Source organism: Schistocerca serialis, chromosome 5, assembly GCF_023864345.2.
Source record: "Schistocerca serialis cubense isolate TAMUIC-IGC-003099 chromosome 5, iqSchSeri2.2, whole genome shotgun sequence".
NCBI lineage: Eukaryota > Metazoa > Arthropoda > Insecta > Orthoptera > Acrididae > Schistocerca > Schistocerca serialis.
Window position 1 is genome coordinate 812389849 of NC_064642.1, and position 7500 is coordinate 812397348.

Consider the following 7500-nt stretch of genomic DNA (forward strand, 5'->3'; position numbering starts at 1 on the left):
GAGGCCGCAGTGTCACTAATGTACAGAGATAGAACAGTTTCGACTGGAACCAGAGTAACCGTATACACGGCACTGATTAGTAATAGATGCAGAGCCATCAGAATACAGATAATATATACAACCGTCCCTATACATGCTGAAAGACTCTGCACACAATGAGAACCACACGTCAGCCAGACACTATCACACACTACTCTCTGCCTCTAACAGGCACACACACAATATCTAACCACCAGCATGGAAGAACATCCGGTGCATCCTCTCCGCCACATTACACAATCCACACTATCATAACCAGACCGGGAGGTCCACCCAGAAAACAGAATATCCCACCCTTCCGACATCCGCCATTGCTCAGCTAAGCCACGAACACCCACACATGTCCTACACAGGGGTGCACCCAACATCACAATACTGCCTCCTGTCACAGTACACAAACAATGGCAGGAATGAAAGACACAGATCTGCCACAACCTTGGAATCGGAGCGCCGCCTGTCATGAGCCACAAGTGCATCCTGACGTGACAAATCGGATGATCCCGCAGGCATGCACTTACGATAATCACTATCAACGAACCTGCCGCCCCCTCCCCCCCCAAAATACACCTTTCCTACAACGTGTACCTTAACCTAAGCTATATTGTACCTTAACCTAAGCGATATTGTACCTTAACCTAAGGTATATCGTACCTTAACCTAACCTACATTGCGCCTTCACCTAACCTACGTTGTACCTTAACCTAACCTACGTTGTACCTTAACCTAACCTACGTTGTACCTTAACCTAACCTACGTTGTACCTTAACCTAACCTACGGTGTACCTTAACCTAACCTACGTTGTACCTTAACCTAACCTACGTTGTACCTTAACCTAACCTACGTTGTACCTTAACCTAACCTACGTTGTACCTTAACCTAACCTACGTTGTGCCTTAACCTAACCTACGTTGTGCCTTAACCTAACCTACGTTGTGCCTTAACCTAACCTACGTTGTGCCTTAACCTAACCTATGTTGTGCCTTAACCTAACCTATGTTGTGCCTTAACCTAACCTATGTTGTGCCTTAACCTAACCTATGTTGTGCCTTAACCTAACCTATGTTGTGCCTTAACCTAACCTATGTTGTGCCTTAACCTAACCTATGTTGTGCCTTAACCTAACCTATGTTGTGCCTTAACCTAACCTATGTTGTGCCTTAACCTAACCTATGTTGTGCCTTAACCTAACCTATGTTGTGCCTTAACCTAACCTACGTTGTGCCTTAACCTAACCTACGTTGTGCCTTAACCTAACCTACGTTGTGCCTTAACCTAACCTACGTTGTGCCTTAACCTAACCTACGTTGTGCCTTAACCTAACCTACGTTGTGCCTTAACCTAACCTACGTTGTGCCTTAACCTAACCTACGTTGTGCCTTAACCTAACCTACGTTGTGCCTTAACCTAACCTACGTTGTGCCTTAACCTAACCTACGTTGTGCCTTAACCTAACCTACGTTGTGCCTTAACCTAACCTACGTTGTGCCTTAACCTAACCTACGTTGTGCCTTAACCTAACCTACGTTGTGCCTTAACCTAACCTACGTTGTGCCTTAACCTAACCTACGTTGTGCCTTAACCTAACCTACGTTGTGCCTTAACCTAACCTACGTTGTGCCTTAACCTAACCTACGTTGTGCCTTAACCTAACCTACGTTGTGCCTTAACCTAACCTACGTTGTGCCTTAACCTAACCTACGTTGTGCCTTAACCTAACCTACGTTGTGCCTTAACCTAACCTACGTTGTGCCTTAACCTAACCTACGTTGTGCCTTAACCTAACCTACGTTGTGCCTTAACCTAACCTACGTTGTGCCTTAACCTAACCTACGTTGTGCCTTAACCTAACCTACGTTGTGCCTTAACCTAACCTACGTTGTGCCTTAACCTAACCTACGTTGTGCCTTAACCTAACCTACGTTGTGCCTTAACCTAACCTATGTTGTGCCTTAACCTAACCTATGTTGTGCCTTAACCTAACCTATGTTGTGCCTTAACCTAACCTATGTTGTGCCTTAACCTAACCTATGTTGTGCCTTAACCTAACCTATGTTGTGCCTTAACCTAACCTATGTTGTGCCTTAACCTAACCTACGTTGTGCCTTAACCTAACCTACGTTGTGCCTTAACCTAACCTACGTTGTGCCTTAACCTAACCTACGTTGTGCCTTAACCTAACCTACGTTGTGCCTTAACCTAACCTACGTTGTGCCTTAACCTAACCTACGTTGTGCCTTAACCTAACCTACGTTGTGCCTTAACCTAACCTACGTTGTGCCTTAACCTAACCTACGTTGTGCCTTAACCTAACCTACGTTGTGCCTTAACCTAACCTACGTTGTGCCTTAACCTAACCTACGTTGTGCCTTAACCTAACCTACGTTGTGCCTTAACCTAACCTACGTTGTGCCTTAACCTAACCTACGTTGTGCCTTAACCTAACCTACGTTGTGCCTTAACCTAACCTACGTTGTGCCTTAACCTAACCTACGTTGTGCCTTAACCTAACCTACGTTGTGCCTTAACCTAACCTACGTTGTGCCTTAACCTAACCTACGTTGTGCCTTAACCTAACCTACGTTGTGCCTTAACCTAACCTACGTTGTGCCTTAACCTAACCTACGTTGTGCCTTAACCTAACCTACGTTGTGCCTTAACCTAACCTACGTTGTGCCTTAACCTAACCTACGTTGTGCCTTAACCTAACCTACGTTGTGCCTTAACCTAACCTACGTTGTGCCTTAACCTAACCTACGTTGTGCCTTAACCTAACCTACGTTGTGCCTTAACCTAACCTACGTTGTGCCTTAACCTAACCTACGTTGTGCCTTAACCTAACCTACGTTGTGCCTTAACCTAACCTACGTTGTGCCTTAACCTAACCTACGTTGTGCCTTAAACCTAACCTACGTTGTGCCTTAACCTAACCTACGTTGTGCCTTAACCTAACCTACGTTGTGCCTTAACCTAACCTACGTTGTGCCTTAACCTAACCTACGTTGTGCCTTAACCTAACCTACGTTGTGCCTTAACCTAACCTACGTTGTGCCTTAACCTAACCTACGTTGTGCCTTAACCTAACCTACGTTGTGCCTTAACCTAACCTACGTTGTGCCTTAACCTAACCTACGTTGTGCCTTAACCTAACCTACGTTGTGCCTTAACCTAACCTACGTTGTGCCTTAACCTAACCTATGTTGTGCCTTAACCTAACCTATGTTGTGCCTTAACCTAACCTATGTTGTGCCTTAACCTAACCTATGTTGTGCCTTAACCTAACCTATGTTGTGCCTTAACCTAACCTATGTTGTGCCTTAACCTAACCTATGTTGTGCCTTAACCTAACCTATGTTGTGCCTTAACCTAACCTACGTTGTGCCTTAACCTAACCCATATTGTACCTTAACCTAACCCATATTGTACCTTAACCTAACCCATATTGTACCTTAACCTAACCCATATTGTACCTTAACCTAACCCATATTGTACCTTAACGTAACCTAATTTGTGCCTTAACGTAACCTAATTTGTGCCTTAACGTAACCTAATTTGTGCCTTAACGTAACCTAATTTGTGCCTTAACGTAACCTAATTTGTGCCTTAACGTAACCTAATTTGTGCCTTAACGTAACCTAATTTGTGCCTTAACGTAACCTAATTTGTGCCTTAACGTAACCTAATTTGTGCCTTAACGTAACCTAATTTGTGCCTTAACGTAACCTAATTTGTGCCTTAACGTAACCTAATTTGTGCCTTAACGTAACCTAATTTGTGCCTTAACGTAACCTAATTTGTGCCTTAACGTAACCTAATTTGTGCCTTAACGTAACCTAATTTGTGCCTTAACGTAACCTAATTTGTGCCTTAACGTAACCTAATTTGTGCCTTAACGTAACCTAATTTGTGCCTTAACGTAACCTAATTTGTGCCTTAACGTAACCTAATTTGTGCCTTAACGTAACCTAATTTGTGCCTTAACGTAACCTAATTTGTGCCTTAACGTAACCTAATTTGTGCCTTAACGTAACCTAATTTGTGCCTTAACGTAACCTAATTTGTGCCTTAACGTAACCTAATTTGTGCCTTAACGTAACCTAATTTGTGCCTTAACGTAACCTAATTTGTGCCTTAACGTAACCTAATTTGTGCCTTAACGTAACCCATGTTGTGCCTTAACGTAACCCATGTTGTGCCTTAACGTAACCCAATTTGTGCCTTAACCTAACCTATATTGTGCCTCAACCTAACCTATATTGCGCCTTAACCTGACGCACGTTGTCGCTGAACCTGCTCTGTAATTGTTATGCAACTCGTTAAATTAGTGTAGTGTTGCCTAACCGCAACCCTCGCAATATAGTTCGCTATTCGCACTGCCCGGTCCCCTGTGTATCGCGTCATGTTAAACACCTTGCAGGTGTTGCTGACTTTCCACATGCTCCTGCTATACACTGTAATGTGGATAGCAGCAGGACGTACATGCCCCCCCCCCTTCCCCCCTGCCTTCGCAAGCTGGTCGTTGAGAAGTTTGCATGTTCAATGCCCTTCGCATGCCGACGTACTCAGCCTACGTTGTGGTACGGCCTGTCACCTGTCCGCCGATGTACGCAAAACCCACAAACTGTACTGCACATTGGTCCGTATGTACTGAATGATACATCGTGGCACATGTGTGACCGTACGACGACTGCGCCTAGCAACGGCAGACCATACAGTCCAAATATTGTGCACGCAGCTACGTGTCGTCTCCCTATAAGAGCTGGATTGCAGTGTGGTACGCCATTCAGACGTGTGGGAGGAACGGACGCCCTGGATGGCGATCAGCATGAGCAGTCTGTTGATGTAGTGGAGCGTGTATTCGGACGTAGTCGTCTCTTCTCACACACCGTGATAGCATGTTGCACCGCGTTCCACATCTGCGACATCCTGCAGAGGCCGGCTGACAGTCGTTCGCGCAATGGACACCGCATACGTACGGGGGCTACCTTCCACGTGTTCTCGAGGCGTGCACATGTTGTTGCGTCTATGTGGGCAGACGTAGTGTGTTGTGACACCTGACACAGGCATGCAATACTCGTTGCAAATGGCGATGGACGTCTACGTTTGCTGGTGACGTTACGCAAATGAACAACAGGTAACCCGTTGTGGTGCGGTTGTTCTCGCTAGAGGTGAATCAGTGTTGGCGACGATCGGTCGAGCTATTAACCGGTTGTTTCAGGGATACCCACCATGCCCACGAACGTGAAAGGGGACCCACCATGCCCACGAACGCGAAAGGGGATCTGGGTGTGAGGCGATACGCGGCGGTGGCTGGGTGGGACCGTCCCCGGCCGGTGAGGGGGGGCCGCCCGGCGTGCTGGCAGCGCGGTGCGTGGGCGCACGCGCTACAGCCGGCTGGTGGGGGCGGCCAGTGGCAGGCGCGCCGGCCGACGGACGCGGCAGGCGGCGCAGCTGCGCGCCGGCGCCCCCTGCTCGCGGCGCCTTGCGGCCAAAGTAGGTCCTCGCGGGCCCGGTGCGAAGCGCGGTGGCCATCTGCAGTGTGCTGGTCCGATTGAGGACTGTGTGCGCTGAGGATGCGCCGCCGCCCGGCGCTCGGCGCCGCGACGCCGTCTGCTGCTCGGTCGCCCCAGCGGTTCTCGCAGGTGGTTTGTATCGCAGCTGTGCGGACGTGTTGGCGCGTGCGCTGTGCTGGGAGAGTTCGCTTCGGCACCCAAGTGGGGCTTTTGTCCTTCTGTGGCGCTGGCGTTGGAGCTGCCGGTCACCGTAGGTGGCGCGTGTTGTCTCCCGCCGGCAATGCCACGACAGCACGCTCCCGGGCCTCTGTCGGCAGCGGCAAGCTCAGTTGGGAGCACGGGTGGTCGCACCTAAAGCGTCTACTCGCCTAACTCCGGGCGATTGCGCCTCTCTCGAACCCGACCAAGTACTTAGGACGGCGCTGCGCGCCGCCGGGACCTGAGAGGGTTTCGAGGTGTGTTGTGCAGGGGAGCTCAGCCTCCTCCTGTTTGCAGAATAATTGAGCGGACGCTTGCGTGTTCGCGCGGGCCCCCGGGACACACTCCCGGGCGGCCGGCTGCTCAGCTCTAGTTGACGCAGCTCCCTGGTTGATCCTGCCAGTAGTCATATGCTTGTCTCAAAGATTAAGCCATGCATGTCTCAGTACAAGCCGCATTAAGGTGAAACCGCGAATGGCTCATTAAATCAGTTATGGTTCCTTAGATCGTACCCACGTTACTTGGATAACTGTGGTAATTCTAGAGCTAATACATGCAAACAGAGTCCCGACCAGAGATGGAAGGGACGCTTTTATTAGATCAAAACCAATCGGTCGGCTCGTCCGGTCCGTTTGCCTTGGTGACTCTGAATAACTTTGGGCTGATCGCACGGTCCTCGTACCGGCGACGCATCTTTCAAATGTCTGCCTTATCAACTGTCGATGGTAGGTTCTGCGCCTACCATGGTTGTAACGGGTAACGGGGAATCAGGGTTCGATTCCGGAGAGGGAGCCTGAGAAACGGCTACCACATCCAAGGAAGGCAGCAGGCGCGCAAATTACCCACTCCCGGCACGGGGAGGTAGTGACGAAAAATAACGATACGGGACTCATCCGAGGCCCCGTAATCGGAATGAGTACACTTTAAATCCTTTAACGAGTATCTATTGGAGGGCAAGTCTGGTGCCAGCAGCCGCGGTAATTCCAGCTCCAATAGCGTATATTAAAGTTGTTGCGGTTAAAAAGCTCGTAGTTGGATTTGTGTCCCACGCTGTTGGTTCACCGCCCGTCGGTGTTTAACTGGCATGTATCGTGGGACGTCCTGCCGGTGGGGCGAGCCGAAGGCGTGCGACCGCCTCGTGCGTGCTCGTGCGTCCCGAGGCGGACCCCGTTGAAATCCTACCAGGGTGCTCTTTATTGAGTGTCTCGGTGGGCCGGCACGTTTACTTTGAACAAATTAGAGTGCTTAAAGCAGGCAAGCCCGCCTGAATACTGTGTGCATGGAATAATGGAATAGGACCTCGGTTCTATTTTGTTGGTTTTCGGAACCCGAGGTAATGATTAATAGGGACAGGCGGGGGCATTCGTATTGCGACGTTAGAGGTGAAATTCTTGGATCGTCGCAAGACGAACAGAAGCGAAAGCATTTGCCAAGTATGTTTTCATTAATCAAGAACGAAAGTTAGAGGTTCGAAGGCGATCAGATACCGCCCTAGTTCTAACCATAAACGATGCCAGCCAGCGATCCGCCGCAGTTCCTCCGATGACTCGGCGGGCAGCCTCCGGGAAACCAAAGCTTTTGGGTTCCGGGGGAAGTATGGTTGCAAAGCTGAAACTTAAAGGAATTGACGGAAGGGCACCACCAGGAGTGGAGCCTGCGGCTTAATTTGACTCAACACGGGAAACCTCACCAGGCCCGGACACCGGAAGGATTGACAGATTGATAGCTCTTTCTTGATTCGGTGGGTGGTGG

At 49.2% G+C, this 7500-nt stretch overlaps 1 non-coding gene across 1 annotated transcript in view; it reads left to right on the forward strand.

The window, feature by feature from the left end:
• Positions 1-6131: 6131 nt before the first annotated feature.
• The window catches only part of LOC126482888 (small subunit ribosomal RNA), a 1909-nt gene continuing 540 nt past the window's right edge, over positions 6132-7500 (forward strand). Inside the window, exon 1 of the ribosomal RNA XR_007587724.1 lies at positions 6132-7500. This exon is cut by the window's right edge and continues 540 nt beyond it. This is a non-coding gene — a ribosomal RNA (small subunit ribosomal RNA).